Raw genomic sequence first — 26,767 nt, forward strand, 5'->3', positions numbered from 1 at the left:
CACAGCTAAAAGTATGAAGAGGGAATCATAAAAGCAAGTAACACGCATTTGCTGACGTCACTGGACAAACACAAACAGCTTGAGAAAGATTTATCAACTGCTGACTACTGCCGGTGACCAACGGAGCGTATGTGTGATATTTGTCATATTTAAGAAAGGGAGCGGGGGAAAGAGTGAGAAACCGACAGCAACACCATTCTCTGTCTAATTAGCTTCAATAAAGGGTTTACTTGGCCAAAAGAGAGAGGGAGAGAGAGAGCGGATAAGAGACAATATCTCATGTCCAGCAGAATGGCAGCCAAAGGATTAGCACAGCCACACCGCATAAGCAGCTTAAGTCCTTGGTCCTCCGTTCAGGGCTGCCATCCTGCAAGCCAAGCCAAAGGACTCACACGAGTGACAAATTAATCAGTTTGGCGCCATAAGGTGGAATCTCAATTAAGTCGCTGCCAAGTCAAGCTTTAAGCCCAGCCTGAAGTCATTTCAGGCTCCCAAATCCAATTTAAGACTTCAACAATACCGAATGCCTTCGTGGTTGAATGGTTAACACAAGTTTCAGGGCGACACGTAAGCCTGATCTAACATTAAAATGGAAATTTCATTTAGCACAATTTGCTTGTTTATTAAGATTATAATTGTTCACAACGAAATCTATTATCTGTTTAGTAAAACAATCAATTAACCACTCACTTTAGTTTGTATGTTAAGGCTTTAAGGCTATGCTCACAAAATTCAGCTAAGCGAAAACATTTAGCAAGCACAAAGAGTCTATATGTAATATTGTTTATTTTTTCAAGAATGAACAAAAGAAAAATGTGCTTTAAGTTGTTTGAATATAAGCATTTAATTAATTTTACTTTTTAGGACTAAGCTATTGTTTTTGCGAGTAGCTCAAGTTTTTAAACTTTCTTGAAAAAAAACAGTATTCCAATTTTACAATACATTCCCCGGATAAATCAGATTTTAATGTTACATTACCCTCATCAGCTTCAATTTTACAACTTGGTTTTTACAATTTGTTGAGAATTCCCTTAAAAAACAAACTTCGCCCACACACAGTATCACCCCATAGGAAAGGCCAGTCAGGAGTCAAAGTAAAGGACCGGTGCATCAATAACCAATGCCAGGGCAATAGAATCCCAATCAAGTACGTGACATAAGGCAGTCAGTCTCACCTGGCACCTGAAAAGAATTGCAGCGAGCCAAGTTGCAATTTGAGCGGGACCACCCCGCTGGAATTGAGCCTCGAAAACGAGATTTTACATTGCACATCCAACAGATACCGCGCGAATCCTCGAAAGACTTTCAGGCACCACGCCCATTTTGGGGGAGGCAGGCGGTTGAACGAGAGGCACTCGAAAGTCTAGACAAGACAGAGGCGGAGATGGTATAATATTAAATAAACAAGATACAAGGGTGTGAAATGAGGAGAGCGGCAAGTGCATTACGTATACGCCAAGAACCCGGCCAAACAGAATGTTTTAAGGCTAACACCCAATCAATAGCAAGCTGCGCTAATAACTGCCTTTAAGGCCAGGTTTTCGAGGAAATTGCACAAATTAAAGACTCACGCAAGGCTTATTAGGGTTTGGGCAATCAGCATTCGTTTCAAAAAATCTCAATTCCGATTATTTAGCTTTAGCTCTGGGGCTTAGGAAGTTGCTCTATTGCAGCTGACGCCATTTTCTTGTCGCTGAGAAAAGCCACAAACAACACAAAAGCAACATCTTGCAACCGCACTTCCTTGCAACATCTGCTCCCTCTACGTGCCCCATTCCACCCACTCGTTGCACCCACTTCTGGCACAGCTCACTTCCTTTCATGTGTATCCATTAAAGTGCCAATAGCAGAAGTTCTGGAAGCTTGATGAAAGGACTGCCATGCGGTGGCTGTGAAAATTCTGAAAATTATGCTTCCTGACAAGCTGAATAGAAAGCAGATTTTATTTGCTTTTTTAAATAATTTAATATTCTTACAACGCGTTGAGAAGCGAACACTTTTGCCATGAAACAGAAAATTCTGAACAGAATGGAAGAGAAAATTTGCTTGAATAAAACTGTTTAATACTGGTTGAAACTCCAAAATGTTTTCTGTATGACAAGTTTAAAAGCAAGATAATTGGTCTTACATTTATAATGACTCTCAAATTTGTAAAAATTCCTGAACGTTTATATTGACTATTATTAAATGTTTCTTCTTCGTTTAGAATTAAGAATAATTAAGAAATTTTATTAAACGCAGTAGTTTATAAAAATGCAATATAGTTAAATGGTTTAAATGAATACGTCTGCCAAACTTTTAAAGATATAACGTTGCTACTATGACGAGCGGAGACCCGACAGATCTCGTATCTTCCAAAAATTTCACAAAGTCAAAAAAGCTGAAATCATGCAGTGCAAACTGTCATGCATCGCTGTAAAGATTCTAAAAAGTATACTTCCTGACAAGTTGAACACCAATCAAATGCTAGCAAAATGTAAATAATTTTATATCTCAACATAGCTTAAATAATTGCCAACTGTTCCTATATAACGTTGCCGGCATGACGAGACAAAACCAGCCAGATAACAGGGAAATGCACAAAGGCAGAAGAGCTGAAGAAAAAGCATTTCGATGTCGTTGTCATAGTCGGGCGCGCATGATTTCCGTGCTTAACATTTCCTGTTCGAAACTGCCATAAAATGGCAGAATGGCAAAAGGGAGTGGTTCGGGCGGAAGCACAGATCCTGGCTCCTCCGGCAGCCAAAGAATATGTAATGCAAAGGAGCAGACAGATGAAACAACAGCAGCTGAATGATAGACACAAGCGGAAGCGAAACTATTCTAACAAAAACAAACTTTTGCCAGAGGAAAATGAACGAGCAAAGTTGCCACTGGCAACTTTAAGAGCGTTTTACTTTTTTGTCGAGTTTGTGAAGCTTGAATCAAAGTGGAATTGAGGCATCCTTAGCAGTTGGGCCAAAGTTTAAGCCACAACGACTTAAATTGTCTTGGCGAAAATAAGGAATAGAGGATGACGAAATGTTAAATATTCAGCAGGCAATTAATTTTGTGTGGGATAAAATTTGGAAATCTCAGAATCAAATATTTACAAGAAATCCGGTGAAAATTTCCGGTAATAAGTAGATGAAAACAAGAGAGAACGCTATAGTCGGGTGCTCCGACTATCAGATACCCGTTACTCAGGTAAAGGGAGTGCGAGGGAGATGGAGATAGAAACTTTGATCACGCATAACTTTTTAACGAATGGTCCGATTTGAAAATTTCTTCACATTTCGATAGGTATTGATAAACACAATAAAACTGCATTTTTACTTTTCCGAAATATTTAAATTTTTAAAATCGTATATAAGCGATTGTGGGCGTTAAAGGGGCGTGGCACCAGTTTGAAACAAACTTGCGCTGCGTAGGAACTCCTAAAATCTACATGCAAAATGCCAATCTTCTAGCTTTTATAGTTTCCGAGATCTCAGCGTTCATACGGACAGACAGACGGACAGACAGACGGACAGACGGACAACGGACAGACGGACATGGCTATATCGACTCGGCTAGTGACCCTGATCAAGAATATATATACTTTATAGGGTCGGAAACGCTTCCTTCTAACTGTTACATACTTTTCACGAATACAATATACCCTTTTCTCTACGAGTAACGGGTATAAATATTATTGCTCCCGGTGTACCTAGTTATTAAACTCTTTGATTATTGGAAATTTAAATATATTTTCACAAAATTCACACACGTTTCACAATGTTTACTATATACTATTCGTGTTATTATTACTTTAGCCAGCACTTCAGTTGGCATATCACATTCGTTGTTTCAAGTAAATAAATAGCGGCAAAAAAAGAATCATTTAAATTGTCACCGTTTTCTGCTGATTTATGGCTGGCCAAATTAATTGGGAATAAAAGCTGAAAGCAGAAACGAGCAAAAAGCTGAAATCGAGCTGTGCGATTCGCGAAATAAGAAACGAAGCAGAATAAAAACACACAGCCCGAAATTAATTGCACTTGTGAACTTTTGATGCTGTTGTTTGGTTTGGTTTTTCGCCGCTGCCTTTGGCCTCTCATTTGTTACAGTAAATTCAATTAAACAATGCAATCGTATAAACAAATCTGCAACCTCACGCCCCCAACCGAAAGAACCCTCTCACATAGTTTTTAATTGAAAAATGTGCAATTAAAACTCTCGAATGGAAAAGCGCAAGAGAGCCCGCACCACGGGGCGTATGAGCAATGTTCGGTATGTATAAATTATAAGTCGGAAGCAAATTAATTAAAGCACTTAATTTTCCCATAGATTCAATTACATTACATGGCATTCAATTCATCGCATAAATGTTCTTTTATCTCAAAAACCGAATAAATTTCAGGAATGACTGCTGTCGCTGGGATAATCGAACAAATGGCAAGTAAATAAACTGGGCGGAGTGCGGCTTTAGCATCAGCACACTCGCAGAGACCATAATTTGGCACATGACATTATAAAATATTGACAGCCACACACACAAACGAGAGACGAGGACCTGCTGTTAAAAGTCGCAAAACACATATTTGCCATTCCTGTTTGCGTGGGTGTATCGGTGTATCTATGTATCTATGTATCTTCAGCACATGTGCGGTTAGAATGCTGTGTCATTTAGCTCTTCTCTTATTCGTCCTTGTGGCAGGTCTCGCACACACGCACTTTCCTGACTCCTGACTCCTGACCACAACTCAGTCTAATTGATTAAATGTATATCCCAATTCGTTTGGGATCGTTTCAAAGTATATTACAACTTTAAAACAAAAACCAAACCTGGCTATTAATCAGACAAACCACTTTAGTTTTACAAAAAATATGAAACGTTTAAAATTTCAAAGTAGTAACCGGAGGGAATCCTAACGAAACTAAGCTAAAATTCATATCACACATACTTTTAAATACGATTTAATTTAATTTAAATATAGTTTAGCTGTCATAAAGTACCGAACCACACTGTATTTATCCCTTTTCAGCTTGTGTTGTTATTCTGTGTGGGTTGAGCAAACATACTTTGATCCACCAAAGCACCTGGAAAAGCAACTTTAACCTTACTCTAACACCATTGTCTGCTACTGGGTGTTGTCCTTGCTTAAAATCGATTTACGCAATATTTATACTTGAATATTAACTAAAATACCAATTATAAACTATTTGGCATCGTTTGCATCTAAAGTAGCCTTACAATCGACTCATTGTTTAGCTCAGTTTGGCTCTGTATGGTTCAGTTTATCTGATTAAAGGCTACACGCAAATCAATGTTCAAAATGTTCATGGGAAATGGCGTCTTAAATCAAATTCAATTTTTTCATGTGGAAAATGTTCAGCGGATATCGCTGGAAATTGCATTACTCGCACTTGAGTAGGTCATTTAAATACCGGTTGACTTTAGAAAATTATTGATAAATAATGAAAACATAAGTTTACAAAATTAAATCGACAATTTAAACCAAAAACGAAAATTTTTTTTGTGTTCGTGCAATTTGACTCCTGATTTCGAAAATATAAACTAAATTTATTTTCATGGTCCCACTTTATTTTAAAGTATAATAATTTTTTAACCAGTGTTCTGCTTGTTCAGTTTATGTTTGATTGCTCATTTTACTAGAAATACACTATTCCATGCATTTTGCAAGACCTGGTTTGTTAATATAGATGGTAAAAGTCGAGAAAATTTAAAATTTTTTGATCTCTTTTACTTGATAATGAAACTTAAACAAATTAAAGTTAATAGTCAATTTAATTTTGTAACATATCACAGCAAGGTTATTTTACTAATTTATTTATTTTACTAGTTACAGAAATCTCGGATTTGATATTCAACCGAAAGATCCGTCGCTTTCACAGAATCTTTATAATTGTTATTGCGTTTCAAACTAAATTTGCTTAGATTTGAGTATATTAAAGTTTAATCTTTGAAGTGATTTCTGTAGACCGTTTTGTTATTATTTTTTGTATCTCAGGGGAACTAACTTTCTATAACATTATTATTTATTACAGCTTAAACAAATTCTTTTTTTAAAGAAATATAAAATTGTTCAGTGTATGAATAATAAGTAAATCGTGCTTAAATTATTTACAAAGCGTAAAGTGATTGTTGATTTCTAAAGGCATGCGTGACGTCAATGAAAATTGGCTATGTGGGCATCTCTAGACCGTAATCAATATCTAAAATTCCTATTTATAGATAAAATAGCCTTACGCAAGTACCAGCAATCAGTAGTTGCATGAACTTGGACTGTCATTGGTCCAAGGAACATCCATCATTTGTTCGGCTTACCTGCAATAAACAAAGAGCAAATGTGTATAAATTAGTAAACAGCTTAAAAGGAACAACACGATGAGTGCGGAATTGTAAGTAAATATGGAAAGCCAGACAGAACTACTTAGAAAATCCTCAGTCACCTCCAGATGCCCATATACATGGAAAGTGTGGGTGACAAGTCAAAGCAACCAACTCTGATTGATGTTGATGCAACTGCCATCCAGTTGCAAATGGAAACACTTGAGCTGATCGCCTGAGTTGTGCAAGCTGCCGCACAAATTGTGACTGATTACGGTCTTTGAGTTCAGTTCAGTTCGGGTGAGTTCAGTATAGTCGAGAGTTTTGGTTGGGGGATAAGTGCCCCGCCGAGCAATTTACAAAAATGATGAAAAATAAATGCCACTCTCTGCTGGCAAATATTGAAAATGAATTGCTTTTGCCCAGTCCCCATCGCCATCTCACACTCCCCCACAGCATCAATGAAAATATTGTTTCATAACGTTGCCATAAAAATTAAAAACTGCATAAAGTCACAAAAAACTGCAATAATAAACCGAAAAGTCAATTGAAGCGGAAATTTCAACATGTGCTGCACGAGTAAATAAATTTAATTTTACAATATTTGCGGTGGACTGAAAGCGTTAAAAATGGAAACCTGAACGAGAGTTTAAGAACGGATTAATAGAGAAACGTTTGCTAAAAGCATTAATAATTTAGTTGTGGCTTTGTTTAATTGTATATTTACAGAAAGTTGGTAATGATTTAATATTTATTTGGCTTTAGCATTTTGTGCACTTTTTTATCCAAGGTTTGTATAAGTTTTGTATTTTTTGTAACGTGGCACTTTCTTTTTTTTCGGATTATTTATCAAAAGAGTGCGAAAACCTTAAATCAAATTAAAATCAAATCTTATGTTCTTATGTGAATATAGCTTATACAAATTTTTACATTTATTTTGTTTGACTTAAAATATTTTCAAACAATATGAGAATTTATTTTCTGTAGCAATTTAAAATTTTCTTGAATGATTCATGCAATTTTTAATTTTTGTTCCGCAATTTATTTTAATGACAAATGTTTCACTGCATTTCTTTCCGTTTTCCAATTTTGCGCAAATTCGTATAATTGAGACGTGTGTTTTTTTCCATAAATAATAAAACGAATTACGTTTATTTTTGGTCTCTGACTTTTAGTGGGTGCCGGGGCACACCATTAATTGAAGCGATCGGGCGGGCAATAAATGTTTAAGAATTTCACTTCTGGCTGGTGGCCAAAGCGGAAAGACTTTGTTTGGCTTTTTGATTACGCCGAAAACAAATATGCCGCCGCGAATGGGAAATTGTAAAATTCGTGCAGAAATAAACAAAACATTTGCAGCATTCCGGCGAAGTGATTTCGAGGTCTTCTCTGCTCAAACCGCAACCTTACCCCGGTTTTCGTTTTTTCTGATTTGCCAACCATTTTAGCTTTGACCAAGTTACGCACGGCACACTAAAAATATATTTGCAATTGCAATCGAAATTGCACTGCCCGATATGGTAGGCATATGTGTATAAATCGAAAACAAAATGCAATTTGAAAAGCCCAGCGACAAGTTTCGACTCAATTATTGTGCAATTGACGCCCCAATGCCGTTCAATGCAATTCATTCCCCTGCAGTTTGCGCTTTTTTTCAAAAATTATTTTCCGTTCCTAATTGAGTTATTGTCTACTTGAGCTGAATTATTAATTGTCTGATGAATTGCATTATTTATGGTGATTATGGCGCCGATGCATTAAGCCCTTGGATAAAAGAATTTTCAGCCATTGCAGTTGGAAGTTCATTGGATCGTGAATTCGATTAAAAGACAAAGAATTACTGAATCATCCACCCAGTTTGATCCATAACAATGACTTTAATCGAATGTAATCAGTTCATGAATCACCTGACAGTCAATCAACGATAAAAACACGGTCTCGAAGCAGTTGCGAAAAACCAGTGTCGCCTTAAATATATGTTTATATTTAGGTTATCAATTTCGATGGGCTCTGCATATAAACCGCTCTTATCTGTTCTTGATCACAAAATCACCTTGTCGTTAAAAAATCGCAAAAGCGAAGAAAACACTTGAATTTTAATTGGACACTTTCTAGTCTTTTGTAGTTATATTCAGGTACATATATGTAGCTCAGATTACTGTGTATAAAGAATAATTGATAAGGGATATCACGTTTTAGTCACTTAATTATCTGTTCTAAAGTAAAGACATTTTAAGCGTGTTTTTAAGGGAAGTATAATTTCCTTTACAAAAAAATTTTTGATAAGGAATATTTTGATATTTGAGGTCTAAGTACTTTTGAGAAATAACAAGTTTTTTGTAAGGGAAGTATGATTTCCTTTACAAAAATGCTTACAATGTCTTTTTGCAATAAAAAGTTGTTGATAAGGAATATTTTGATATTTGAGGTCCAAGTACTTTTGAGAAATAACTAGTTTTAACCGAAACCAATTTCATAATACGTTGAAATTGTAAGACAACGACATAAATTTAAGCGACATAATTCTTAGACCAACTTTTTATAGTTTCTGTTTCCTCTGAAGAATCTTATTTAATACGCAGATTAATTTATTGCTAACATGATTTTTAACTTATGGTTACTTTCAAAAAACTGTAAGTTTAATCGACTAAGGCTATAAACAAAATCAAAAATTTAGTTTGGTGCCATATGCATATACTCAATAACGAGGCGATTGAATCTTTCTATCTATCTGAAAATGAGTCAGCTAAAAAGTTTAATGTTCGTGTTTGTTATGCTGTTTGATGGCCTTCTCCCTCTCCCTCGTAACCCCGAAATCCACAGTAATCGCCTCCACCCTAGAGCTTTGTCTAGACTTACGCAATTCTACGATTCGCTCCGGTGACTTCATTAGCGGTGGGTTGTAAAATAAATTTAAATTACATGCGAAAAAGAGGCAAAATCGAAAAAGCGAAACAAAACAATCCACAGCATTGTACCCAAGTATGCGAGAGGAGCATACAAAAATAAAAGTATACAAATTTATTCCAGTATTCAAGTTCAAAGTCAGGGACAACCTCTCTCCCACGAATACAAAGATTTAATATAAACTGCAGCTGCGTGTTGACACTTTATATTTTAAATATTTAATTACGACTCTTGAATTAATAGACTTCAAAGAAAAGTTGAATTTGATTTTGTCATTGGCGTCGAAGTGAAAAGCTGGAAAACAAATATGAAAACATAATTTGTAAAACAAAGCAAGGGGGAGAAAATACAACTTAATGAACTCGTTTGATTGCCTCTTTGTTTGTTAATTGGAGAAACAAGCTTAAAAATTGTTTTTATTTTAAATATGTCAACAAAAACTTGACCATTAAGTAGAAAATGTACCAGTGACGTTCAGCCATAGTCTTTGCTTTCCATCATATATCATTTGAAGGCCCGGTTCGTTCCCCTTTTCCTTTCACTTTACTGCTTTTTAAAGGTGGCATAATTAGCCATTATTTAAAGCTTATCTTTAACAACTTTCAGTGCGTTCAACCCACAAGTACAAGTGCACGTAGACAAAGCCCAAGGTTTACTCTTTTGTGGAAGCGTTTTCTTATAAATTTTCGTTTCAAGTGCATCACAGAAAACTGAAGGGAAAACCCAGGATCACACTTAAAATACAAATTTTATTAAAAAGGCTACTTTTATATAATTTTTTAAAAACTAGTTTGTGATTCATAATTTTATTAAATACGTAGTTGTCTTTCCATATGCACAGCTGTTTTTTGAATGGCTTGTAACACATATTTGGTGGGGATAAGGTCATAAATCAAATATTCTGTTTACATTGTTTTGCGTTTTAAAATTATTTTTAAAATTAAATAAATTTAAGAATAACTTAAGCCTAATAGATAATAGTCACTTGCATAGAAAATTATACTGATATTCATAAATATTGTATTTAGAAAATTGTTTGATAAGCAAACACTAATTCCACTTTAATTTAATTAAAACTTGTTCTCTGGTAAAGAAAATCAGTGAAAACAAACAAAATGGAAAATTACATACACCAAATAATTAGATGCATACAAAAATTTCCAATCCAAAATTCGGAAGTTCTCTTACAATATCTTTCCTGTTTACATTTTTGGCTTATAAACTTTAACGTTTATTACTCTATCGGAGGTGGCAAGTACGCTCTATGTTTTTCTGCTCGTCTTTGTTTTTTTGGCATTGCAATAAATATGGTGAGGCATTGGTCAGAATACTTCGACCAGCGGTACCCCACGGCGTATGCGTGTTATTCATTGAAAATTCCAGACACGCGGCTTGCTTAACTCAAAGTACCCCCCACCGATAGCCAATATCCCTCCCCTATAGTACACCCACTCTCTATATACACAGAAAATTTGATGGCTTATATTCGTTTTGATATTTTAAAAATAATATTTACTGTAAACTTTCTGGTTTTTACCCTTTAACAATTAATGCTTTTCAAGAACGTTTTTATTTGTAGTTTTTTATTACACGGTCTCAATGCTAACGTTTGTTAAATTTTTTTTCGTGTACTGCGCACAACGATTGTCTGGTTAAAATTTATATTTGCGCCTCGACAACTGTCAACAGATTTGTAAATTTTTTGTAATGGGTCTGGGGTGAGTGGGGTTGTCGAGTGAGTGGTTGGGGTCAGCAGAAACATCATTGCGTCGTTGCACCCAAGGCATTGAATGGTTTATGATCCATGCCGCGCCCCACGACGCCCACCCACTTTGCCACACCGCCCTCCCCCTGCAACTGCACCTCCCAATTATTTTAAGGCATTTACTGCCGGGCACAAAAATCGTTACAGTTCCGCCTGATTGAGGCGCAGTTGTTGTGTGGCGCATCTTAACGATCGCCTCGGCTAACCGCTAAAATTGCGTTAAATGTTTTGCATTTCGCGAATTATTGCACAAACAAAAACGGAAGGTCAGAGGGGGAAACGAGGTGAGGGGAGAGGAATATCTCAAACACTCTAAGAAACTATCTAGCTCAAATTTAAATTATTGTTTCCGGCGAAAACTCCAAGATGTGCAAAACACTGGGTGTGTCACAAAAAATTCTGGGAATTGGGATTTTTAGAATTGAATGTGAAATACCCAAAATTTAAATTGATAAGAATTGCCTTTGTCTTAAACCCAACAACAGTAAGATTATAATCATTGAAGCTGTGTTAGTAATAGATTTTTTGTTCAAAGATTTTCTAAATATCAAAAATTGTAATCAAGAATAAAATATGCCTTGCCCTAGTTCTTAAGCAAAAGATACATTTTAATAGAAGGCTTAAACTTTTTGGTAAGCTATAACCTAATTAACTTGATTTTATTTTAATAACGTATAGTATCTTATAAAAAACCTTGTTAACTCTGGCAAAAGAAATTGTTGGAAATTGATATTTTAAGAGAACTGTTAATTCATTTAGTTAAAAGCAGATTTAAAAGATACTTTCTTAAAAAGTTTTTAGGGAAACTATTGGTTTTACTAAAATCAGAGTTCGTTTTTAGTTCGTTTCAATTATGTTGGTTTTTAAGATTTTGGGATCCCTTTTTTTTAGTGATCACACTTAAAAATATGCAGTTTAATGAGCTTGACCTCTACGGTCCAACATCCGAGCTTTTGCTTATCCAGTCAGTCATTCAATCATTTTGTCATTCAGTCATTCAGTCATTCAGTCATTCAGTCATACAGTCATACATTCATACAGTCATACAGTCATTCAGTCATACAGTCATACAGTCATTCAGTCATTTAGTCATTCAGGCGTCATAAGTCAAAGTACTCGGGTAGTCGGGTTCAGCTGGGACGCCCCTTTCCCGGACAATAAACACAACGAAAAGCGAGGCAACTGCAACAATAACGGACACCGCAAGTCCCATAAAGTGCATTCACCCAAGGAGAAACCTCCTGAGTCGCGGGAAAATGTGGAAAAGAGGAGAAAAATGCGGAATATGGGATGCTGGCAGTCAGGAGCTATAAAAAACGCTAGCTCACGTGCGCAGACCAAAACAAAAGAGTCCAAAACACACAAAGAAAATGCCGAGAAAAAAGCGTTTTGTTTTCTGGTTTGCTTCACTTCATTGCATTCTCCTCAAGGAAAAGAAAGGAGAAAGAAAGGGCGGCGAAAAGAGTTTATGGCAGCCCATTGAAGTTGCAGCCTGGGGGGCAAAAGTTATAAATAAGCTGAGACCGAAAAGGGAATACCCTAATGGTTGCAGTACCTTGTTATTTTTGAATTTTATTGAGTTTCCGAAATGCTATTTTTAACTTAGTATCGTTCTCCTGATACTGAAAATATTAAAATACTTTTTCTTCTTTCTGTGAGCTAAAGTCCCTTTCAAAGTATCCCCAAAAATGTTACGTACAGTAAAACAAAGAAGCAAGCCCGAATAAAAATTTCATCCAGACAAAGGCTTAAGTGGTGTGTGTGACTGGCAGGGACATAGGCGGGTGAAATGGGGGGCGGAATTGGGTGGGGCGTGGAAAGAGGGCGGGAATGGCATGTGGCAGTTTGGCAAAACTTTATGGACAAACTTGTTAAGCAAACAGAAACCAGAAACCCCCTTTTCCCGATCTAAAAACGAAGGGGGCGTCAAGATAAGCGCGTTAAAAAGTTGCCTGGGAAACGGGGGAAAGCAGGGGCGTGGGAAAATGCGATTGGAGGGGGGTTTGAAGGAAGAGCGGGGGATTCTGGCTGCCAGCTGTTTAATTAGTTGCACTCCCCCAAGTCCGCGATGCAGGCCCGAACGGTTTGCCTAATAAACTTTGGCCACTGCCAGCAGCTTTTCCTCCTAAACCCCCCTTTAAAGGCCTTCACACAACACCCCTTTCCCCCCACCCTTTTCACAGGCTGCACTTTACGAGCGCATCCATGAAATATTTAAAAAGCTTTGTGTAACAAGATTTGTTTATGCCGGCCGCGATCTCAGCGTCGAAGTACCAGGAACTGAAGGGAGAACCAGCTAAAGAGCACACTGGGAAACAACTTTGTTATATCAGAAAGAAGACCTATTAAGAAAGATAACAACACATTAGAATAATTTAAGCATCAGCCTCGAAGTGACTGATTTATGTAATGTATGTACCCTGCAGCTACAGTATTATTGACTAGACTCTTTTATTCTCAAATTATATGCGTATATTGTTAAAGACAATTAAGTTATTATTTTTTTATTATTCATTTTTTGATTTTTTCTTTAACAGCAAATATGACATAGTCATACGTTCCGACATATACATTTACTTTTAAACATAACTTTTAAACTAAGAAACTAGTTTGTTTAGAAACAGACATTCTATATCTATATATTTTTTATGTTCTTGACTGCGCCGACAAAGTCGACCCGAGTAATCAAACATTTTAATGCGACATTTATTTTTGGTGAGCTTTAATGATTAATTCTAAGAATTAATATTCAAAGAATTTATTTCTTAGTCTTTTTTTTACTCTCCATAATAATCACTTGAGAATTATAAAGCTGAGCTTTTCATCGAAAATGTAAATTTTAAAATAGAGCTCTGGGACATACATTTTTATAACTTAAAAGCACATATACATAAATAGTTCCCGACCTGAAAAAAATGTATTTTTTAAGTGGATGCGAAGACGAAATGCGAGGAGTGGGATATAATGCTGATAGCTGGAAGGCAGCTAAAAGTTTCTTCTTTCGGGTATGTCGAGCACAATGTTGTTTGGCCCGGGCACATAATTGCATATTTATAACTCCGACAAGACGACGTCGAAGTCGCCGGCTCAGCAGGCAGCAAATTAAGCGCAGCCCGGGGAACGCTTTGGTTGACTCTGCGCCTCCTCTGCCGCTCCTCTGCCCATCCTCTGCTGCTTCGCTGCCCATCCTCTGCTGCTCCATTGTGTGCAGCAATTAATGAAGCATTTCTGTTGACTCCAGTTGCTGGGGTATGAAGGGGTGGAAAGGGGGTTGGAAAGTTGTAGAAGGGGACAATGAAGGGCGTTGAGTATGACGTTGACTTTTGGCAAGGCAATTGAATAACCATGAGTGTCGGCTTGTCGGGAAACTTGGGGCCTTTGGAAAAGGTCTAAGTTGCAAATTGATTTAAAGTTTGCAAAGACGTGTGGCTTGCGGTTATAAAGTTATGCGAAATAAAATTGCCAATGGGAAATACCCGCAATTTAAAGCAAACAATGGCCATTCAACGGAAACAACAAAAACTTCAAGTACTTAAGGGGCTTTTTTTTTACTTCTTACTTTACTTACTTTTTTCACAGCAAACTAAAACCAGCTTAGTAACAGAAATTATTTTTTTTTCTATTTTAAATTAGTTTGTAGAGTGTAAAATGTCGATTTATTTGTTTATATTACATTAACAATGTAATGTTTACTTTACCAGTTTATTACATAACGTTTCATTTACCTTCGTTTGAATAATTTAATTTTATTATTTTGTTCATTCTCATTTCATCATTATTCATTTGAAGGATTCACTTGTTTGTTATAAGGTAAATGCATTTATATACATTACACACATTTATTCCTTAATTTAATTTGGCGTTTCGCTTTTAATTTTCCCATTCTCGCCACACAAATGCACAAGTAATACAATTAAATATTTTATCGCCGAAACCAAAATAAATTAACTTTTTTGTGTAATCGTGATTTGCATGTTCAATTGTTGCCATCAATTGTAAATTTTTCAATAATACTGGATTTAATGATTTTTTAACCAAAATGTAAACAACAGCAAGCAATGAAAAGCGACGGGGAAATTAACAACAGAAGTGTGTATAATATTGTGTATAAATTATAAAGGTTTTGCCAGCAATTATGGAATTTATTCAAAGTACATGACTAATAAATAAAATAAATAGCCGTAATACCATTTGGTTTGACTGAGTGGAGGCGTGGAAAATTTATTGAAGGATTTTTTGCATGCTTATACATACTTCACAGATTGTAATCATTATGCAAATGACTCGATTCGAATTGAACAGTTCATTAGAGTTGCAAACCAGTTGCAGTAAAGAATTGAATAAATAATTCAAGTGGGATTCAAGAAATAAATTCTCTATTAATGGGAAATTTCGTTTTATTTTTAAACGGCTGATGGTGCATTAATAAAACATAAAATTTCATTAGCCAAATTAATTAAGACAATCTGAGCAAGCTGATAGTAATAATATAATTATTTGACCCTGACTTTAATCTCAATGCATGTTTCGGTCAGTTCCTCTCGAGCTATCGGCTTGTATTTCTTATCAGTTTGGGTTTTAATGTCAAAGTCAAAGTGCACCCATACCTTGTGTTGTTCGAACAACTAAAATATAAACCTATTAATATGTATGTACCAAATGTTTTTAAAAAAACTTGATTTCAGTTATTTAATGTTATATGTTTTTATAATCTCGAGTTTGTTGCTTGTAGAACTCATAAATATTTATAAACAACGTTCCCTGGCAGTCAAATTTAATACTGTGCTTATGGTGCTCCTTAATTTTAACAGAAATACGTTTGCAAGGCAGAGCCCGTCTTAATCAAAAAATAGTTAACATTCAAATAACTTTTTTTCTTACAAAACTAGTTTAATACGTTAAAAAAATTGTATTTCAATTTTTAAAGAGTATAAATCATAAATGCCATTTAATAATTGTTTTCTACATTTCCTTATTGAAATAAATAAGCTTGATAAATGGTATATTATTATCTACGTACACGCATCTTACTTCCTGGTTGCTGAATAAGCGGGAATATCACAACTTCAATAAATTTTACCCTTTTTCAAGTCGGGCCGCGCCCTTTTTAATGCAATGGCCATAATCGGGACCGAGAATGTTTATGGACCTGCACAGCAGTATTTAAAGCAGGGGAGCGAAGTGCGTGCTTATGAAAATATTTACAGCATCTGTGCAATGGCATCCGAAGCAATAAAGCTGAAAATGAAGGAGGAGATCGAAAAGCGGGGATGGGGGACTAAAAACGGGGGCAAAAAAGGGGGCGGGGCTGGACAACTGCAACCGAGTCGGTGTGCTTGGTTAGGCAGGAAAAACGTGATGCGAGTGAAAGCCAAGTAAGCCAAGGAAACGGCTTTCTTTTCGCCACCAGAAGATACAAGGCGCAAGATACACACGCACACATTCACTTTCGGCCACAAACAAAAACTTGGCCAAGTGCCGCAAAAATGCATTTGTTTGAATTTGCGCCGAGCAACGAAATGTGAAATGTAAAATGAGAAATGGGAAATGAGGAATGGCTAGGCTTCGAAAGTGGGTCACAATCCAATGCCAGTAACAGAAACAGACTCTACTCTTTTGGCCAGGCCAACACGACACGTCCGAATGGTGAAATGTGTGCGGTAAACGCAAGAAATATGATGATAAATGAAAGGCAATTGGCAAGAGACTTTGGTCCAACTTCTTTCCGTTGAGTTTGGGGGAGGATATTGGGCGGAGAAGTCGTTAGCACAACAAGGTCAGTCGGAGCAATCTCCTAAATGGGCCTGCAGTTTAAATGATAAGATACAGTATCTGCAGACTGCCCAGGGGAAAAACCTGGCGATAGGGATGTACACATCGGGAGGAACTGGCTTTAGGAGGCGTTTGTATCTTAAATACCGTATTGAAATTATGTTGAGCTAGATAATACATTTTGACAGGCAAAGATAGTTATTCCCCTTTGCATACAGTTTAAAATCCCAGTATAAACTGATTAAATACAAGCTAATAAGGTTTATAACAAATCAAAAACTAGTTTTAATGTTTACAAATTCCAAGCAACAAAAATATCGTAATACTGGCTAAATATCGCATTTATGCTGACTAGATATTATATACGAATATTTTTGCCTTCTCTACTTTGAAGGCACTGCTTTGGCAAAGCGATAAGAGCCGAATTATGACCCGAGCTGATATCTTGATAAGATTTATTATCCTTTGTTGTTTAACCCATGTATTGCAGTTCCGTTTTAAAAGCAAACATTTCGCATTCAGATGAGACCATTAACCTTTGACTTGGCTGCTTGAAATACTCATGCAAATTCCGCAGCAAGCTTATTTTACTGCGACACCTATATTATGCTTCAAACTGAGTTCGATGGTCAATAAGGAAGCGGCGGCACTGCAGGCGGAATACCTGAATTAAATAAAATGAGATATGGGAGAACGCGGCAGGTGAGGAACAGGTTGGCATATGAAGCTGCATAAAACTTCACAGAGTTCGTAATTGCTTGGTTAGTACCGATGGATGAGGAAACGAATAAGAACTCGCTGGATAATAAACGCGATTGTGCAAAAGGCTATTAAAGAGATACCAAAACTAGTTACACAATAGCTCGACTCCATCTGCAGGCTTACAAAGAACAGGCACTTTATTCTAGTTGATTTTACAGCCGCACTTTATACGACACACTTCCGTCAAGCGACCTTCGAGTGATAATCGGGAGCTCGAAAGCATTACAACATTTTTGATTAGCGAGTCATTTTCCTCCATAACTGCCAAAGTCGCACGTTCCCATTATCAGCGCAGCTTTTTGGACCCCAATGTGGTGGTCGGGCCGGGGTAAAATAATACGAATCAACGTCTAAAATTGGAAAGCCAGCAGAAGTGCAATAAATTAAAACACCCACACGGGTTAACGATCGCGGGGGTCAAAGGGGGACCGCAAACAACAGGCGGTGCAATTATACAATTAGCGCACAGTGGGTGCGAATGAGACAGACTAGCTTTGCTGGCAAGAGACAAACGAATGCTGGAATATATTTGCAATAATAAAAATAATTAGAAATTCAAATTCAATAAACGTAAAAAGCACAACAATAAATAAAAGGCTAAGCAAAACTACGGTAAAAGGAAAAACTCATAAATAATCCAGCAGAATTTTTATATATTTGCTTAGATTAAAACTTAATAGTTTGAGTGTATGAAAAACGCATCCATAAATGGCGATGAAAAAGAAAACACTGACTACAAGCTGCAAAATATCAGGGAAACATCTGTAGATTTAAGACAATTCAAAACTCTTACGAATCGTTGGGCCATAATGATTATTTATTTATTATTTAATTCATGCTTTCAATTTAGAAACACCAGCCCAATTTTCTGCAGAATAAATGAGATATTGTACAGATCAATTATGTAATTAATTAAGCCATATTTAAAGAGTCTTTAAGATTTTTAAATCGTTATTTTCTTTCAAATACGTTTTACTTTTCAAATAGGTCATGTTACTAATGATGTATTATTCTCCTAATCAAAATTTGTCTATAAACTAAGACCAGTACAAGTACTAGTGGCACAAGATAATTACTAATTGAATTGTTTTATTTAGTTACTAAATAAATTGTTGTATTTTAAACAAGAATAATATTCCAAAAAAGAAAAAGGTTTTAAGCCAAAAGTTGAACTTTCCGTAAACATCTACCAAAACAAGTCTGTTTGTCCCAATTAAAAATAAATAAAATATTCAACAGATGTAAGACCTTGATTCCAGACATCTTCTAGCTAAAACATATGAATAAAAAAACGATAATTTATGTCAGCGGCTAAGACCGATCATTCCTTTTTTTGTGTGAGGGAAGAATACACATAAAAATAGAGCTTCGCTCGACAACTGAGCAAACTTTGAAACTGCAAAACCAATTGGCAACTCAAAAGTGGCGGCTTATTTGTTTACGTATGTGTTTTCTTTTTTACTTTTTCACTGTTTTTTGTTATTCTCTCGACTTGGCTGAAAAAACCTGTTTTTCACTGGCTCACGCATTTAGGCAACAACACAGCCGTGTCTGACCATTAAACCGAAAAATAAGCAACGAAATAGACAACGCTCTGAGGTTACAAATTCTGTTGCTGCTGTTTCAGCAAAAACGAAGGCACGAGCAACAAAACTTAAAGAGCTCTCCATAAAGAGCTCAAGAGTCGGCCGCTTAACTCAACTCAGCCGGAGCTCTTATCTTTTTGGACCCGCAAAAAATATGGCCAACTGAGTGACTGGCTTTTTGACCAACTGTCAGCCTTTTCTTTTACCCCCGTTTCTGCTTCTGTTTCTCCGTATTTCAGCCTCGCACTGCTTTTGCGACTCTGTTCTACCTGTTGACTTGGCCGTTTTATTACCAACTTGTCACACTGACTGAGTTTTCCCAACCCGTCTCGAAACTTTTTGGTGTGTCAGGTATATCTTTACACGTAAACTCCCTTCTACGTAAACAAAAATATAAATCAAATATCTGTTTTAAATTTATAATTTGAGGGTAATCGGTTACAGTAAAGACTATAAACAAAACTAAATTAAATATATAAAGCCTTTGTAATTTTAAAGAGTTTATGGCACTAAATTTTTAAGTTAATAAATATACATATCTTAGTTAAAATTGATAAGGACTAAAAAAATACTCGCAATAAAGTAAATAGACTGTATCATTAAGTTTCCTTTTCTATTTTACTCTTTATAACCAAATTCAAAATGAGTGGAATATGGGACCAAGCTAAAATCTGTTAAATAAATAAATGTGATACATTCCATATTAATGTTTGTAAATTTTCACAAAAAGTTTCCATCGAAATCATTTGGGTTTATTCGGAAGCGAATCAAATTCGATTTTATAGCTTTAAACTGACCTTAGTCCGAGACCACATAGCGGAGATAACGATAAAAACAAACTTGTACCAGAAAATATATATATATCCGTTTTTATTTCGGTATAAGTATGGGCGCCTACTTAAGTGCATGCATAAATATGCTAATGGGTTGCTCACGTTTCACATCGAGATTCCGGAATCAGAAGGAAAGAAAAAGACAGAGACTGGGGATCCAAGATCAGAGCTCAAAGATCGAGCCAAAATGAAAGGGGCGTTTACCATGAACCATTTAAGAACTTCAAAGTGTAATCGCAGACATAAGCATTGTGTTCATTTCTCTTTTTTATTTTTAGATCAATTGTATTTTATTATTATATAAGTTGACTACATAAAAACCTCTTCAAGGTAATAGCGGGTTTTATTGGTGCTCTAAAAATACCATATAATGGTTTGTCGGTTTTCCTATCTCTTTGAATAACAATCTAGTAATTTCAATTGACAGGTTTGCTAAAAACAATTCATTATTCATTCATTGCAGTTTGATTTTGGTTTGAATATTTCCATAATTAAGACTAATTAATTAATTTGTTTCAAATTCAGCTTACTTTTGAATGATAATTAAGAAATCATAAATGCGTTTGTTGTCCCCAATTTCATTTTGAATTTGTAGATAATGACTCGGGTCATGGAATATATATTTAGTTTTTGGGCAATCATCACTTAGGGACCGATAATTTACAAATGTGGGCTTAAGACATCGGGATATCAAATATATACAAATTTTTAACGCTTCAAAAATATAATAATTTTATTAAGATTAAGGATTGGGATATATAGCAAGTAAATTTTACATTAAATTTATAAAATATTTTAATATATTATTATGATATATTTAAATATATATAATTACATTATAAATATTCAAAAATTATAAGAGTTATGAGTAAGAGTCTATTGCGGAATTATATCGATTTAAAATTGATATAGTTTTACAATACGAAATATCACTGTTTCGACCACAAATAGAATGGCTGTTGTTCTGGTTGATGTAAACAATTTTGTTAGCTGATTAATGGCCCTTACTGAGGCACGATTCAGTGCAAAAATCGAATGATACGGGAGATCAAGTGGGGTTTAACTAATATTATGGCAGGTCGTGACTTTCAGTAACTTAGTCGGTAAGACAAATAAAAATTACCACTGATTATGCAGTTGTGTAGAGCGCATTTTAAAGGTAGTTCGACATGTGATTCACCAAAAAATAATAGCGAGTTTTATTCTCTGAGGCGTTGACTTTAATCTTTGGCAACTTTACGACTTTGGGTTGGGCTGGTATGAGTTTGGGTTCTGGTTGTGTTGCGCTGTGCGATTAGATAAGCAAATTTACAATGCCTTAGGGCATCAAATGTAAATTCTGTCTGACAGCGATAATATTGTTAATTGCCATTTTGCTTTGTTTGGTTTAGGTTGTGCCTATTTTTTCATTTGGATTGTGTCGCATGCGTGGAAGTGTGATTGCCAAATCCGTCTGGCCAATCAATCAATGAAAAGGTTTTATTTTATAACGAAGAGCTTAGGCATCGAATTGAACGCATACAAATTGGGCTGGCACAAATTTCGATTCTTAAGCGCACGCTTACAGCTTTATGTGCTATTCAATGGAATCTATTGTATCTATACATTTAAATGTCTGAAAATACAGAATTCACTAATTGTTGAGATAGACTGTTACTGTTTGAAATACTTCAGGCAAATCAACATTAAGCTATCCAATATCAATCGGAAAATAATCTTGTTTCTAACTCAAAATCTAGGCAGTGTAATGGAATTATATTTGTAAAATGTAAATAAAATTGATTTAAAACTTTTTGAGATAAAGTGTGCTTTTATTATTTAAAAGCCTTTTAAACTGTTGCACACTTTATCTCAAAAAGTTTAAAATCAATTTTATTTAATAATAGCATATTTAACTATTATTTAACGAATATTCTATTAATTAATATGTATTAATTGTATATTTCTTTTTGGAGATTGCAAACCACTTTTGTTCTATAAAAAGAGCGCGCTATAGTGAACTAAAAATAATTTTAAACCACGTACAATTACAAGTTCAATGACTATAATTTGCACAGTCTCCGATTTCGATCAAGGTGTTCATACATATGGACAATCAGAAAATCGGACAGACAAGCAGACTTGGCTAGATTGACTCGCCAATTTATTGTGATCGAGAATACATGGTTCTAAAACCAGTTTAAATCAGAAAATATCCCTAAAGCGTATTTGCTTTAGTTATTGACAAACATTCTTATATTCAAGTTATATTAAAAACAATTAAGAACTTTTGGGTATTCCCCCACACTAATTACCCAAATTTTCAGCCACATTTGATGATACTAAGGAATTACACACTCATCCGTTTTAAGCTGCATACAACAAACATCAGAAACATTTATATTTATACTTAATTATAGCCTTATAGGCAACAATTGATTAACGAATTAAATATAGAAAACGCACACGGATCAAGTGGGGTGATGGCTTTTCTCGGGAGAGTTCAAGTGAATTTATTGCACTTTGTCAGCACTGAAGCAGTGCATAAACAAACAAACATTACACCCAGTGTGTTTGACACACAAACAATTCAATGTCAACAACCGAAGTCAGTAAAAAAAGCCTTAATATGAGGGGAAAAGCGCCAATGTAAGTTTATTCGGTACTAATGTTATTTATTGAGTTACAATTTAAAAAAAACTAAAACCTAACAGAATAATTAAACAAAATTTATGGCAGCGATAATAAATTTACTTTTAATCAAAAATTTTGACAAAGCCAAAATTAAAAAAAAGGAATGTTAAAACTATTTTTTTTTTATCATTTCTAATATTTTTAAGTAAATGTATTAACTTAAATTATTGTTCTGTTTGTGCTTACCAAATATTTTAAAATAAAAAACAAAGGAAATTATAAACAAATTTTAATTAAAATATTAAATAAAAAACATTTATTTTGTTTTTAACTTGAATGTTTAACGCTCAATCTAAGTATTTACAAATTTTTTAAATAAAAAATTAAAAAATGTATTTTTTAAGGCTGGCAATGCTTTAAAAATGATAGGTGGAGAAAGGAGCGGGGGTTAGAGAGCAGCAAACGGTTTGTTTGAAAACAGTGAATTGTACAAGTTCTTTAGCGAATATTTTTTCAGGTTTTTTACATTTTGCTGCTAATGCTAACAAACTTGAAAGGCGCCGGGAATCAATTAACAGCTTGCAAGGCCTTTAAAAACGTATTTGCAAGTGATTCCTTCTTGTTGTTTTTTTAAGTAACGTGATAAATAAAACAACACAGCTGACGCGGACGGCCTCTCTCGCTCTCATGCTCTCACCAACACAGCTGGAAATACTCGGCGGCCATTGAGAAAATAAAAGCAAATAAGCAGCAACAAAAACGAAGCAAAATAAAAAAGAAGTAACAAATTTCGCAACGCCCTGAGATTTTTATTGCTATCTCGTTTTTCCACAAAAATGTAAAAAGAAAATAATAAAACACGAAAATAATAATAAAGATAATTATGACGACATTTCGACTCTAATTTCGGGGAAATGTTTTCTTTCCTAACAAAAAACACTTACCTCTCTTTAATTTAGTTGTTTTATTTATGCTCGTAGTTTTGCGAAGAGCGTGGAACGCAGGACAAGGAAAGAAAGAGTGGGAGAAAGAGCACAAGGCTTTCACAAAAATAAAAACTCAAATTGAGCGCAAAAAAACATAGCATTTATTTGCATTTGCTTTTCACTGGCTTTCGCTGCACTTTCACCGCACTTTTCACGTTTGGGAAATTGTTTTCGTTGTTTTTCATCTGCTCATTTCAGAAGGTGTTTGATTTTCTTTACCATTTTTTTGGGCCATTGAGCAATATTTTTTTCGAGCACTAAACACACACACACATACACATGGGCGCGCGAGAGGCCCTCACACGTACACCAATCGGTGTGTTTGTTGGCCAGCTTTATTCTGCATTCTGCAGTTTTCTGCTCTGCGCTGCAAATTTTTGGCCAATTTAGTACTTTTTGGTCAAGAAAAACAAGGCACAAATGCGATTTCGATTTCCCTGCTGTTTACACGCGCTTTCCCAACTGCTTCGCCCGCTCTCCCAATTGGAAATGAAAAGAGTGAGAGCGAGAGCGTCGGCGCAGTGTTGCCGTTGATCGGGGCACTAAGGGATTGTGGTGGTATGTGGCGTGCGGTCACACTGCCGTAAAAACAGCTGTTCGAAAATGGCATAAACAAGAAGAAAATCTATTTTGGGAATTTCTAATTCTATTTTAATCTACTGCGTAAACATTTCCTCTTCTTCTTTTTATGACATTCAATGGTTATTACATTTTTTTAAATGATTAAAAAAGTCTCTCTCTAAATGGTATTTTTTAAAAAGCTGTTATATTTAAAATTATATATTTTATGATAAGATTCTTGTAATAAATCTGTTCAACAAGATATGTTTTTAGTTTACTAAAAATAATTAATATATTGATCTGAAAAAAGATAATTAACTTTGTTATTAAACAACAACTTTTAGGTTATTTTTAGACCGAAAGAAGTTTTTTTATAAAAGAACATTTGAAGTAGTAATTAACAATAGCTCGTTTTTAATAATAAAATTTTGGCAGGAAAAATATGTGCCCTTCAGAAATTGAATTGCAAATTATATTTTTAATTTTAAAAATTTCTCCAATCAATTAAATATGTCAACATGTAAAACAATGGAAAGAAATAGCCCAAAAGTAGGTCATATAATTAATAAGTAGAGTGTCCAATTAAATCAGGATGCAAAAAAGCGAGATAATTGATATTTCGTTGGCCAAAAGGACTTGTAATTTGCAAGGAAGAAAATGAGAATGTTTAATGTCTGGGTCAGGATTTAAGTAAAGAGACAATCAAGAGAAGGGTAGTGCAGGAACTCGAATTCCATTGCATACTTTTGGGAGAAAATAAATATATATTTATGAATGTGGCGTTAGCAAGGTAGATAATTCCTGACATAAACTTACTATTTATAATGCCCTCCTTAGTAAAGTACTTTCAGATAAAAAGTCCTGGCAAATGGCTTAAATTATTGTTATTAAAAATGCAAGACGTTTTAAAAAGAGCTGCCAGAGTTTTGTCTTTCAAGTCTGCAGATCTTTCCGTGAAACTCATTAAGCGCTCATTAAGTGCAGTCGACTGTAAATTTGGTTATGCCTCGAACAGTCCTTCGACTTCTTTATAGTGACGGTGATTATTCAGGGTATTAACAAGCCTAGGAATTTAATTACTCAAAACAAGGAAACAAAAACCGAACCAGGAGCCGCAAAAAAGGAAAACCCAAGACCGAGGCATAAATTGGACCCTTTTCATGTTGCGTTTGGCAAGTAAAAGATAACCAAATGGTTTAAAATTACACCGAAAGTAAAAAATATCAAAATGGTCGCATTTTGAAAAATGAAAAGCGAAAGATAAGTGAATACTCGTGAGAACGCAAAAAAACGTTTACAAAATCGTTAATAGATTCTTTATTTTCTTTTTAACTCGAGTTTATTCAATAACTTTAATTTAACTAAAATATTTAGTTAATATAATCGTATATTTAGAATTAAAAAGATCACGAACCGTTTCAATACATTGGTTTTAAATTTTCTTATGCTTTAAATATTAATATTTCATGTTAATTTTTTTTTGTTAATAATGAATTTCCATTTAAAATACTGTTCCTTAATTTACAAATTTTAAGTTAAACCATTATTATTGTGATGTTTTTCATTTGGTTTCATCTTTTACATATTCTTTTGAAAATGTGTAGAAAAATATTATGCTTGTTAAAATAGTTTAAAGACAATTTCAAATATAAAATATAAAAAAATATATATATATGTATATTAATATTTATATTTTATTGTTTAAATTGCTTTAAAAAAATGAAAACCAATGTCACCGTGAAATTCTATCAGTGGAGTAAAAATCACAGACTGGGCATCGAAACAATGTCTTCATCCAGAGCGGTCCTCCCAGCAAATTGCAGCAATAAAATTGAAGAAATGTCCGATGGGATTGTGGAAAGCGGGTGGGAAAATGAAATGGAAATGGCAGGAGGACGAGGAAGAGCCCACTGCCGACTGTTTGTTCCTGTCAACTTTCATTCGCTGCCGCCCGTTGATTACAGACCCCCCATTTCAGCCAAAGACCCTCACATTTCCCCCGCAGAAATTCGAAGTCAAGCGGAATAACAACAACATCAACACTTGCCACAGGATTTGGGGTGGGCAAGGGGGTGCTGCAACTGGGTCCTCTTGTTTTTGATGATGATGACAGCAACAGCGGCAGCGAGGAGCGATAATGATGTCCCCTTCATTATTCGCAGGCAAAAGTGTCGCCGAGTCCATAATGAGCACCAGAAATTCGCGGGGCGCGATAAGTGACAAACGGGTGGAAAATCGAGGACGAGGAGGGTTATCATCGAAAAGGACGCATTGCATCCAAAATTTCGGAGCAGAAGCGGGATCATGTGGTAAAACATTCGCAACTTTTCAACTTTTGTCAAGAACAGTAAAGTTGAAAAAACGTTAGTGGGAGTTGTAAAAAATTAATTCGTCAAATCCATTAGTTTTTAGGACTGTTTTTGTTTTACGACTTTTTAGTTTAAAAGTTTTAAGACCACTGGTGAGGGCCGTTAAAAAACAATTAACTGAATTAATTTATTTTACAAAAATGGCCCAACAAAACTAGGTCGTTTTAAATTTGTGGGTCATCAACAAATATATTTTAACAAAAATATTTAAGATTTTTTCGTATATTAAACTATTTAATTTTACTTTTTACCAAATTATAAACCTTTATAATTACAACCTATAAGTTACTACAAATAGTT

The 26,767-nt window shown here is 35.1% G+C and overlaps 1 protein-coding gene across 1 annotated transcript in view; it reads right to left on the bottom strand.

The window, feature by feature from the left end:
- LOC108050153 overlaps window positions 1-24,041 on the bottom strand; it is a 48,671-nt gene extending 24,630 nt beyond the window's left edge. Inside the window, exon 1 of the mRNA XM_017131668.2 lies at window positions 23,496-24,041. The gene's annotated coding sequence lies outside the window, so the exon portion shown is untranslated. The remainder of the gene's footprint in view (window positions 1-23,495) is intronic.
- Window positions 24,042-26,767: the final 2,726 nt, after the last annotated feature.

The sequence above is a fragment of the Drosophila rhopaloa genome, unplaced genomic scaffold, assembly GCF_018152115.1.
Source record: "Drosophila rhopaloa isolate 14029-0021.01 unplaced genomic scaffold, ASM1815211v1 contig_187, whole genome shotgun sequence".
Taxonomy (NCBI): Eukaryota; Metazoa; Arthropoda; class Insecta; order Diptera; family Drosophilidae; genus Drosophila; species Drosophila rhopaloa.